We start from the raw sequence: 13,189 nt of genomic DNA, 5'->3' as shown, positions 1-13,189 counted from the left end.
GAATTGTCTCCATTATTTCTCATGTACCGGCAAAAAGTTTTGTTGATAGGCAGTTGGGAACCACTGCTGTAATGAGTTGTTTTATGGCTTTTAGGTGGTGATATTGCACTTTTTTTTCTTTCCAAACCTGTCTGTATCAAATATGTGGAAATTGGTAACCATATTTTATGGGACAATACTTAATATCTTGTAGCTGTTAGCTAGTATAAGAATGGTCATCATGTTGGTAAAACTGATTCAAAGAATTGCACTACTATGCTAATTTAGTGACTACCGTCAGAAAGTATTAATGCCATTTAGTGATGAAAACTGAAATAAATGTGACTAAACAATTGTATTAATATGTTATGATAGTAAAAAGTAATTTTTTGTCTTTACTAGAATTAACTACAGCAATAAGATTTCTGAATAGTCAATGTTCAGATAATCATTACAAATTTATTAATGTGCTTTATGGACATTGCTATAAGAGATATTAGTTAGATGAAAACTGAAATGTGTAAATTTGATATTCAGTACTTCAGAGTATAAAAAACAAACCTTAACCTTTTCAGATTTGTTGACCTAAAACTATTTGCAAGTCTCATCTTATTGTTATTAGTTAACATCTTCATCTTTTAAGAGGAATATTTTCTTCCATCTTTGTAATCTATAAATATGATGACTGGAATCTTCTGTTGGCATATTTTGACAATTGGTAAATATTACTCTAAGACAGATTTCCATTAAGCTGTTGGCTTTTGTTGTTGTAGAACTTGTTTAATGAAAATATGGTAAAGAAATTCAACATCTATTTGGCTTATAGGAAAGCTGTAAAATCTGCTTTAATGAAAAAGGCTTCTCAGATAAGTCTTCATATTTATATACTATTATCATACCAAATGATCATCTTAAATAATTGGGCTATAACTCTGCTAATTGGTGTGTGTGTATGTGGCTTTGCAATGTTGGATATACTTATATACTATTAACAAAGCACTCCTATCAAGATTTATGAAACATGCTATAGTAAGTGTGGTTTGGAAGCTTACAAATGTGCAAAACCAAAACATAACATATAAAATAGAAATTAAGAACAAATTGATATATGGGTTATAACAAAAGTACAAAGTAAAAATAAAACAAAAAAGAGATGCTTTGTGAGCATTTTTGATATTCAAAGCAAAATAGTCTGATGAGGCCTTTGTTGAATAAGGTTGAAACATTTATTAAAGCATTTGTGCTGGAATTTATGGTCATTTACATTTTTCTGTTTATCCAGTTTCTGTATTTAATATATTTTTTTTTATGATTTTAGCTATAATTTTTACACAAAGTGTTGCAAATACAATAAAACAGATACAGCAAACTCTGACTAACTCAGAATTTGCATAATTCAGACAAATTTTTTCAAAGCAGTAATTTAAAATTTCTTGACAATAGAAAAATTATAATTAACAAGTGTTTTCAATATCCAGAAGTTTTTCTAATACCTTACATTATATTATTGTAGTCACTAAATTACTAAATATTATACATTGATGTATACTGTACTGTCATGAAATTTTTTGAGCTCATTTTCTGTAATAATAAATTTTACAATATAATCTCAGCTCAGTAAAACTTTTGTATAGAGCTGATCTTAATAAATTTCTATACTGTATATTCATGTTCTCATTTTCCATGTCATTAGAGAAAATGCCTCACTAATTTGGGCTTTCATAAATTTCAACAACCTTCACTCCCTGTTAGTCAAGTTTGTGGGGTTTACAGTATGTGAAAACTGACTAAAATATTTATGTTTTAGTGAATATTCTATTAATTTTTTTGTACTGTATTTCCATGCATATAAGTGCATGCTCATATGCATGGAAATCAGTTGTTTTTACAATTTGAAATACATGTCTTGCTTTACTTATAAGAACATACCTCACATATAAGAGGGTGCTCTTATACTTGTCAGCTTATTTTGGCACTGCACTGCTGTATCAATATAAATGTAATGATACAGTCAGTAACTATTCACTGGCATCTCTCTCTCTCTCTCTCTCTCTCTCTCTCCTTCTTTCAGTTTATATGTAGATGCTAGCCATGTAGGCTTTTTTCCAAATAGACAGTGGCATCTCTGTAGTAATCATTATTAAAAATAAAAAGCCAAAGTAAACAAATTCTTCAAATATATGAAAATTGCTTTTAAAATTTTTAGGTACATTGAAGAATATAGTACTAATTTTTTTCTATATATAAGACTATGCTCTTAAATGCATGGAAATACGGTATGTTTAGAAGAGTTTTTCTATTAACTAAAAGTAATTCTAAAACCATTAGTCTGGGGACAGTCAAACAATGGTGTGTAATGTGTGAATTCTCCCTAAAGAGTCAGTATAAACATGCTCATGGGGGACAGAATTTTTCTCATTTTTAATAAAAATACATATTTATATATTGTGATGTAATGTATTCATTTCAGTTTTAATTTGTTTAATTTTGATATTTATATATTTCATTATAAATGCCAGTTGTCTGCTGATTTATTTATGTTATTTTATGAACATTCCTAAGACATACTGTGAATGTGAATGTTAATTAGGTCATAGTACATCGTAGTGTACAATATTACACAAAATTTATCTTAATAGTCAAATTTTTATTCAAAATATTTTGGTTTAATTTATTTTAAAAATTAATACCAACAATTTTTTCTTTGTTATTTTATTCCAGTCATTATTGTTATCTGAATTTGAATTTTTATACCTTCTGTAATAGTAGGGTTATTTTCATAACTACGGTAGAATTTCAGTCTATTGTTCCTGGATGTATTGCTTTCCCAAAAACATTGTTCAATTTTTAGGGTCCCTGAACAAATTCCAATTAAGCTATGGAAATTGTAATAATAACTGAGAACTGGATGTAATATATTAAAAACATTCACAAACCAGAAAATCCAGCAGTTAAATTTTAACTTAAGAAATACTTAAAACCAAATGTTTTTGACAAACTTAAGTTGTTAACTTTAGGTTAAAATGTGATTTGGAAGAACAAGAAATTTGAAAAAATTAACATTGCATGATAGTATTGGTTGTAACTGACATGTGATAGATGATGTCATTTAAATTTGCAGGATGAAATTGAAAAATCATAAAGGAATATGAAATAAAGATCTTCAGGCATGGGAGAATGATTCCACCTCCCTGTAATTAATTGCTTTGTCTTAAAAGAATGCCTGGAAGACTTCCAACCTTTCATATCGGAATTAAATTCACATCAATTATTCTTCAGTTTATCATTTTCCTGCTTTTATTAGTCAGAATTTTTAATCTTGAAGTGCATTAATCCTGGATTGATCATTTTTAAGAAAACAACACCTTCCACACAAATGTATGCATCAATAGTAGTAACAGCAGTTAATGTTTTGGAATGTGGTATAGCAGATAGTAGTTTGAACTGTGTACAACTAGCTATGTGAATTTGCATATATCTTCTTTTCCCTGAACCTGTTACCAGCACATAACACGTATAAGAAAACGTTTTTAAGCTATCTCACAGTTTTTCCTCAGGTCAACTAGCTTAGGAATGCTTCAGAACAGAGCGTGTGGAATTTGACGGGATCAAATGTCATTCTGATGAAGTCAGTTTCGCTTGACATGCACGGTTGTGAGCTGGTGGAGGTAGCCACAGGTCGGCATCTAAAAGGGACTGCCTGGCCAGCAACAGATTTAGCTCCTCCTTTTGTTTGACACTCGTGGCTATTTGGCCGGCTTTGTAAATGGCTATTGATTCTAGCCATTTAAGGTGGTCCTACATACATACCGGCTGGTTCATGTGACCGATTCTCGTACAAGATGGCAGCTTTTAACACTCTAGTCAGAAGGGCGTTTTCGCATTCATCAACCAAGCAAGCCCTAACAGCTGACTTAACCTGAATTAAGAGGATAGCAACCGAACATGGGTAGCCTACCCTGACGCGCTGTTTACTCAAGCAATACCAGTGCTTGGAACACACCTCCACCATGAATGGTAATGCCAACAAGGAACCTCACAGTTCGCCACATGTTCTCATCATGTTTAACCCGTATCTTAGAGTGGTGCATACACAGATAGCCAGCAAGCATTGGGTATGGATAGCGTATGGGAGATGTCCCACGATTTTCAATATCCTACGGAATGAAAAAGACCCTCCAGATTGCACCAGGCTTCCCGGCGTTTATTCCATCCCTCTTAAAGACAACAGGTGGGGCAAAGACTTATTATACATCGGTTCTACCAAGCATTCCCTAAGTACCCATATAAGAGAACAAAGAGCGGATATCCAACATGGGTGGTTCACCACTGCACTTGCTACGTATGCGTCTGATCCAGATGTCGAGGCGCAGTTTGATAGAGCTACAGTCATCGTCACATACCCCACCAGGACCACCTTAAATGGCTAGAATCCATAGCCGTTTACAAAGCCAGCCAAATAGCCACGAGTGTCAAACGACTGTTGCTGGCCAGGCAGTCCCTTTTAGATGCCGACCTGTGGCTACCTCCACCAGCTCACAACCGCGCATGTGAAGCAAAACTGACTTCGTCAAAATGACATTTGATCCCATCGAATTCCACACGCTCTGTTCTGAAGCATTCCTAAGCTAGTTGACCTGAGGAAGAACTGCGAGATAGTTTGAAAATGTTTTCTTATATGTGTTACGCGTCGGTAACAGATTCTGGGAAGAGAAGATTTTACTCTGGTGCTGAAGTTAGAGTGAACTTTGTTGCATATATCTTATTTGCCAGGCAATGAGCTGGAGGCAATGAAGCTAAATGTCAAACTAGTGCCGTGTTTTATCAAATCAGTTCATGCATTCAAGTTTGATAGTACTTTTTTTATGTTTCTTGTTTGTTAATGATTGTTCTCACAATCACCAAGCAAACATGTAAATATTGAAAGTTTATTGTTCGGATTGAGAAAGAAATTATTAATAAATGAAGATTAATGATTTAAAAAAAGTAATGTAAATTGGACTTGACAATGGAAAAAATATATTGATGTATGTTTTTTGATTGAGTAAATGCATACAGGCAAATATGATTTTTGTATGTACTGTGTATATATGTATATAGATCTCTCTGCATCTTATCTTTTTTCTATATCCCTCTTTTTCAAGTCTTTTGACAAAAATAATGAATCAGTTTTACTCTTTATTCATAACTTATATATAATAGATCACTAAAGTATTTGCACACTGAATCAGAAGTCCTTAACAGTTCTCTATTAAGTCCTTAAATATTTTCTATGAAATTCTTTTCTTTCATTCAGTTCTTGTAATCATTTTGACATGGATAGAACTAATTTTGCAGCATTTTTAAAAATTTCTTTACTGATTAATGTATTAGGGTCAGTCAGATGAAAATGAGACAGATGGGAAAAAAGTAAGTAAACTGTTTATTATTTCAAAAGTAATTGCCATAACTGTTAATACATTTATCCCACTGTGAAACAAGATGGTCAATGCCTTCATAGAAAAATGTTTGCGGTTGCCTACAGAACCATAATTGTACCCAGGCGTGCACCTTTTCATCTGAAGTAAATTGACCGCCACGAATGTTTTTCTTCGGGGCTCCAAAAATATGGAAATTGCATGGGGAGAAATCAGGACTGTATGGAGGATGTGTATGGACTATGCTGCAGAAGTTCCCAGCGAAACTTCTGCAGCATAGTCAAAACAACCTTGGTAATATGTGGGTGGGCATTATCCTGCAACAGAATGATGCTGTCTGTCAACATTCCTGGGTGTTTGAATTTGATGGCACACTTCAATTTTTGCAAAGTTTCTATGTACCACTGTGTGTTAATTGTGATGCTGTGTTCCAGAAAGTCAACAAGCAGCAGATCTCCATAGTGATGTTGGACACACACACACACAACTCGCTGACCTCACTTCGAGCACGTCTAACAGACAAATGGCACAGCAGTGAACATTCACGCTGTTCCTTCCTGATTCTTAATAGAAGGCACTTCTATATACACACCTACCTGCATTACCAACTTTTGTGCCACACTTGTTATATAGTCTGTCTCGTTTTCATTTGATTGCCCCTAATATATAGTAAGGTATGCAAATGCTTTATTTGCATTTCATTTTAACAGTTTTTATTACACTTTGAAAAGAGAATAATAATAAAACTATAACATTGATTTATATGTACATTATGTGTATTATAAACTTCTATAAGTAACATTTATCAATGCGTACAGTTTTATGATTTTTTCATAAAATTCAGGGTGTGCAAATATTTTATTGACCCATTGCATATTATCATGTATTTTTTACATCCGGCATTTTCATTTGATTATTTTTTCTGTAAAACAATTCTAATTTTCTCAATATCAAAATCTTAATAACATTGATAAGATTTGTGCAGTGTTTTTACTAGTGTTTATATTGAAAGGTGTGAACTTGTTTTATGAAAAATGTTTACAAAGTAAATCATTTTATACATATTCAAAATCTAATAAAATAAATTCAAAATACATCATATAGAATTATAGCCTTGATACTTAATAATTTTAAAAAAAGTATAAATTTACAATATTTTTTAAAATAAAATTCACAGCATTTATCTAAATAAATAAATTTTGATTCAGAATGCAATAATTTATTTATTTAAAACATGTTTTTATTTAAAAACAAATTTTCAAATTTCTGAAAAAATGACACAATTCATTTTCTGAACCCACTTTATTTATCTGTCATACCTGCAATTTTAGTGCAGATGTTAATGAACTAGTCTAAAAATGAAAATAATGTGAAAAAGTAATTGTACAATAGAATTTAGCATTTTTCAATTTCTGTTGAGATGATAATATTTTATTGTTTAAATAAAAAAATTCGTAATAATTTATTGCTGTTTGATTCTACTTTTATTATTAACTTAATGAAAATTAATTTTTGACCAAAAATTAGCTTAATGATAGATTAATTACTAATGAATGGAGTTATAAGTTTAAAAAAAAAATTTTTAACTTTTTAAAACCAAATAGATTACAGACAGTGCCATAGCTACATATTCAGTGCCCTGGAGCAAGTAGAATTGGTGTGCCCCCTTGTTCCTTGGAATAGGTCTTGCAAGATTTATTTTGAACATTTAATTTAAAAACATATATATCTAATTATTTCAATTTAAAACCTTACTCAATAATAATTTATTTGAAATTTGAGGCATTTCAGTAATAAGATATTCATTNTTTTCATGGTTTAATTCTTGGAATTTTGAATGTTTTTGCATTCATAAAAATTACGTAAGAACGTTTAAGTTATATTTTAAAAATTGCGTGCGTAACGTTGAAAAGTTTTTTTTTTTTTCTTGCTTTTTCATTTGATAATCAGTCATTCACTTTTTCCCGATCAAGTTGACAAGGTAGGTATTTTTTTTAATTGATATAATAGCCAGAGCTAAGACAGTGTTGTGACATGCTGCTTCTTAAATAAGTTTTGATTAATTTTAGTTTTGAAAAACTTTGTTTTGTTGTCACTGTCATTACCCACAAAGTTATAAAATGAGGCATGCTGCAATAATGTTGGAGAAGCTACTTGAGACTGTGGTGTGAATTAAAAGTAGTTCAGCAACTTGGCCTACAGAAGTAATTTCTTTTACCTGAGTATAAAAACACATTTAAAATCGAAGCAGTTGAGATCCAAAATTAGGCAAAATGTCGGAGGGGGATATGCAGATTGTAACAATTCTGATCCTTCCAGAATATTTTTATCAGATGACGCAACAAGATATGCAGGTAATAAGCTTTTAAAAAGTGTACATAATTGTCGAACAGATTCAAATCTAATAGTTAATTAATTAATTATTAAATCCAAAAAAAATTTTATAAATGTTTTTACAAGTTTTTATTTCACCCTTTCTAACTTGGCACCCTCGTGATTCATGCGCCTGGAGCAGTTTGGTCCAACTGCTCCATGGTAGCTATGCCTCTGATTACAGATGTAACTTGTGTTCAGAAAAATGAATATAATAGGTCCTCACTTTTTCGTTCAACATCATCTTGTTATAACATTAATGAGAATAAATACAAGTATATTTGTAATTATCTATTATTATTATTGTTGTTGTTGAGTTTTGTCTATAAACAGTAAGATTGATTCTATGAACTGGGAATTAAATGATGGAGGTTGCAAACATGATTCAATAAGAATAACATTGATTGAATTCTTTTCTTGAAATCTGATTAATTTACATTACTTTCATCTGTTTTTCAAATAACATGAACCTACATCTACATCAACAATACATAAGACATCATTTAACGTCAATATAGATTATGGTATTAGTATACAAGGAGCAGTCGAAACGTTCCTGGAATTTACCTACAGTTAGAAAATGCAATGTAAGATAAGGTTATGCATTGCTGTGGTGGGAGGCTTGGCGTGTCTCTTCACAGTGTGATAATGCTCGTGCAAGCCAACACTCACAAACACATATATGGAATTTTTTTTTACTTTTTTGAGTTTAGGAGGTCTCAAAACATGGAGCTTTCAAAAAACCCTTTCAAAAATTTGACACAATTCTTATAAATTTTATGCTGAATAGTAATGGTTTTAGTTCCTTAATCACTTAATGCCATTAATAAGTTCTTGAAAACTGAGACTTGAAGCAAAACAATGTATAACAAAATAATTTTAATAAAATAATCCATCTATTCTCAACATGTTTTCAATTATGGCTCATTTTGAACTTTTTTCAACTTTTATGGCACCCCCTCATTTTTTCTATTACCATATTATGATTTCTTCAAACATACTGATTCAATGTACAGTGGAACCTCGGTATATGACCTTAATCCGTTCCTGGTGTTTGGACTTATACCGAATAGGACGTATACCAAACCAACCTTTTTCATAAGAAGTAATGTAAAAATGATTAATCCGTTCTCATGTAAAAAAATGGCTGGCTTTAAACACCTCGTTTTCCTCGCTAGTTTCTGCTTGATTTTTCATGAGATCAGTATGTATCCTTTTAACTTTCTCGCAAATAATTTCTTCCGATACGCTGTCGCCGGCACACTGTTTTTCAGTTATCCAAAGCAAAAGCAATTTCTCGACATGATCTAATGTCTTCGATCTCTGTTTAGAAATTGATTTAACCCCTTTTGCAATGTTAGCAGATTTAATAATGTCTTTATTTTTCACGATTGTCGATATCGTCGTTCTCGGAATACGGAATGCAACAGTTAAATCTCGTTAAATCTCGAACACGCGTGCCACCTTCATATTTCTCAACAATCTCTTTTTTCAGTTCTGTTGTCATTCTAGTCATTTTTTTTATTTTTCTGTTGCCCTTTTGCAATTCAAGATTAATAAAAATAATAAAATGTTACTTACAAATTAAAATCAAAATAAATTTAACAAATTTATAAACCTTAGCACTGTGAATGTCTAGTCTAGTGTAGTACACCGATAGTGATACTTGTTCATAGATGACGCATATAATTGAATTAAGTCGTATACCGAACAAAAGTCGTATACCAAGCAAAATTTGTTTCGTCCAAACAGGACGTATTCCGAATTGGACGTATTCTAAAGCAGACGTATACCGAGGTTCCACTGTATATTGTCTTGAAGTACGTATTTCTCATCAACAGTTATCAAATACAGATTTATTTTCTGATTTTTTTTAGTGGTTTACAGGCAAAGTTGAAAAAAAATGATTAAAGTTTATATATTTTCATTTATACAAAAAGTTTAAAGAAAATAAAGAATAAGAATATTTTAAAAAATAAATAAAGATAATATTAAACATTGAGTAAATAAAAAACAAACAAAAAAGCAAAATATTAAAAATAAACTTGCAACAAGTGCATTAGTGATGAATGAGAAGGTTACAAATAAATTAAAAACTCCAAGGATGAAATAATATGAGTTTATTTCTTTAGCAAATTTAGTCAGCCAAAAATTTCTTTTATATAGTGAAGAAAGTAACTTAAATAGCTTAAATGTTAAGAATAAAAATTAAACAATAAGAATTTTTGATTCCAAAGCAGATAAAAGAAAATGGCCATGAATACCATCAAGATTATATAATAATATTAATCACTGAAAATGTTTTTTTTTTTTTTTTAAACAAGTTTTTAGGAAGAAAAAGGAAAACTATAATGGAGGTATCAATTTTATTCATTTAACTTTTTAAACGTGAAATCAGCCAAAGGGAAAGCTTTTTAGCTGGTTTTGCTGTACAAATTTCCCTCACAGCCTGAGGGGTAAAAACAATTTTGCCTCTGGATACATAGAAAGAAGAAATTTTCAGAGTTAAGCTTTTTAATTTTCAAAGTTTAGAGTCACAACTTATCCACATATTTCAAAAAAGATGATTATGAAATCATGAAATATATTATTGTTTTGTGAACAGGAAAATGATATTTTATGAAAGTTACATGTGTTTGTGGAATGACGTGAATATTTTTTTATTTCTAAAACCATATTTTATAGCACTGTAATGTAAATAAAAACAAATAAAATTACTTTTAAAAAGTAATATACCATGAATTAGTATTGTTTATAGCTTTAATATTAATTTATGATGTATATTTATGTATTGATTTATTTATAGTTAAGAAAAGTTTAAAAATGTATTTGTAATTAAAATTTAAAACAAGCGATCTGATAGCATGCTCCACAAAAGTAAATCAAATATTAATTATGTTTTAAAATAAATTTTATAAATTCTTGGAATCAACATATATAGTAAGGGATGTGGTTTATAGATTCCAGAGGAACCACGTAGTTTTTACTATAGCTTACAATGACCATAAACAAAAACATTCAGTTCCCTTTTGTGCATGTGCATGCACATCTGATAGACACACAAAAGTCCTAACATAAGCATTTCACCACTATAGTGGAGCGTGCTAATGATCAAAACTCTTTCTAAGTCTCTATTATGATTTCTGTTTTGAGCATAAATTGCAAAAGAAAATAAAAAATTTAAAGAACAATATTTACATTAATAAAATTTAAGCTAAGTCTGTCAAAAAAGGGATATTTTTTTCATGCTTTAAAAAAATGTTTTATACCATTGTTAGATAGTCTACAAGAAAAACCTACATATACCATCATTGTGTAGTTTTAAAATATAGAAGTGAATAAAGACAACTTTTTTTTTAAATATATATATTACATGTAGGTTTTTCTTGTAGGCTATCTAACAATGGTATAAAACATACTTTGTTATATATATATATATATATACAGATTATAATCATGTAGTATGTTCTTCACATATCAACTGAAGATTTGATAGAAATTCAAATGTTTTATAATTAAATATCTGTATGATGTACTGTTGGTGAAGGAAAAATTTTACTCAAAAACTTTACAGAAAATAAACATAAAGATTCCTTGAGTAAGTTTTGTGTTGTGAATCTAATAACTTGGGATTATATTTGTCTTCATCTAATTCTTTTACATCTTTTCCTTTGTGTTCAGGAATCAATATGTCTTGTCATCTTGATTATGATTATGACTACTTATTTTGAAAACAAAGTTATATGAGATGATAGTGGAATTAATTGCACTCAAAAATAAATTATATACATGGTGTATCAGAATGACATTATAAAAATTTGGGGGATTGTAGAGGATGAAATTTTGAATGTTTTGATATAAGGAATCTATAGCCGGAAAATTGAACTAAAGTGTCTACAGCGGTAGGAAGTGCTTGACCGCTCTTCACTTTGGTAGCTATCCTTCCGTCCATTGATGTCTTGTTATTGCTGCGGATGGAAGACTGTAAACACACGACTACAGTGGTCTAACTGAGCCCGTGTACAGGATGTTGTGTACTTAGTGCTTGTCATCCTTCAGGTCACCCCTTGCATCCACTGGTGCTGTGCTGTAAACACACAACTAGTCAATATGAGTCTCTTGTGTACGCAACACCTGTAGGAACAGTTCATGAGCTTACGGAGCGCATGTTTACAGCATTTAATACCATCAGAGAGGAGTGTGGCATCTTACAGAGGGTCAGACAAAACATGGTTTGTTGTTGCACATTATGTAACGAAGTTGGTGGTCGTCACATTGAACATTATTCTAAAGTAGTGCAGCCATTGATTCGATGTACAGTTTGATTGTACTCTACTGTTTTGTCAATAAAACTTGTCATAAATACTGTATTCTGCTATTTCATTCAGCATACCAACCGCATAGAACATGCAAAGTGCTGTAGAAACTTTATATCACATTTCCGGTTATAGGTTCCTTATATCAAAACGTTCAAAATTTCATCCTCTACAATCCCCCAAATTTTTAAAACGTCATTCTGATACACCCTGTATATTACTGTTTACTTGAAATATCGAAATTTAAAATATGTTTAGTAAAATCATTAGCATTTTTATTATGTTGAAAGATATCAGAAAGAAAGAGGAGGTAATTCCTGATTTAAAGCTGAGCGGTACATTTTTGTCTATCCTGTTCTCCGGATAAATTAAGGATTTTTTGGCTTTTAACAATAATTATGTTCACTTTTTGGTTGGTGTTGTGATTGTTTTTGTTTTTTTTTATATGCTGACTGAAATTTTCTTCCTTACAGTTTTTCAGATCTGCTGAATAGGAGACTCCTCTGCATCTCATTTGTGAGTGTGCAGATCTTTTGCTCAGGCAGACTTGTTTATTTGGGTTTTCTTTTTATGTATCCTACTGACATCCTTTAGCTTTCTTTAGAGGTCTACTATCTTTCTTTAAAGAGATCAGACTTCTAAAGTATTTCTTGTGGGATGCACAATGGACTTTTCAGGTCAAAGGGCTTTTGGCAGTTGCACAATAACAGTAATCAAAAAGCAGAGGTTTGAAATGCACTAATTTATGAACATTAATGCTACAAAAAAAAAAAAATGATGTTCCAAAAAGACTAAGATTAGTTTTTCATACCAAAATTTTAAAATCTAAGTTTTTGAATGATCAAATTAATATATGTATTTTTATTTAACAGCAACATAATACATTCAGTTTTTATTTTAAAAAGTGAGCCAAATTTTTATAACCAGGTAATTCTAAAATTATTTTGTAATAAAAAATATTTGAAAGTAATGTTTCATAATTGTTCACTAATAATTAGATAACCAATATTACATATATACCTCTATAACAGATTTACTTTGAGTAGTTTATGAAATTTTTGAAGGGGGAAAAAAGAGTACTTTTTATTAAATGAAATATTCTAT

The 13,189-nt window shown here is 30.7% G+C and overlaps 1 protein-coding gene across 3 annotated transcripts in view; it reads left to right on the top strand.

Annotated features, from left to right (window-relative positions):
• LOC111630978 overlaps positions 1-13,189 on the top strand; it is a 56,484-nt gene that overhangs the window by 12,840 nt on the left and 30,455 nt on the right. The gene's annotated exons all lie outside the window — the stretch shown is intronic.

The sequence above is a fragment of the Centruroides sculpturatus genome, unplaced genomic scaffold (assembly GCF_000671375.1).
Source record: "Centruroides sculpturatus isolate CEXI.00-Female unplaced genomic scaffold, Cexi_2.0 scaffold593, whole genome shotgun sequence".
Taxonomy (NCBI): domain Eukaryota; kingdom Metazoa; phylum Arthropoda; class Arachnida; order Scorpiones; family Buthidae; genus Centruroides; species Centruroides sculpturatus.
Note: the sequence above shows the minus strand (reverse complement) of the source record. Positions and strands in the feature narration are given on the sequence as shown.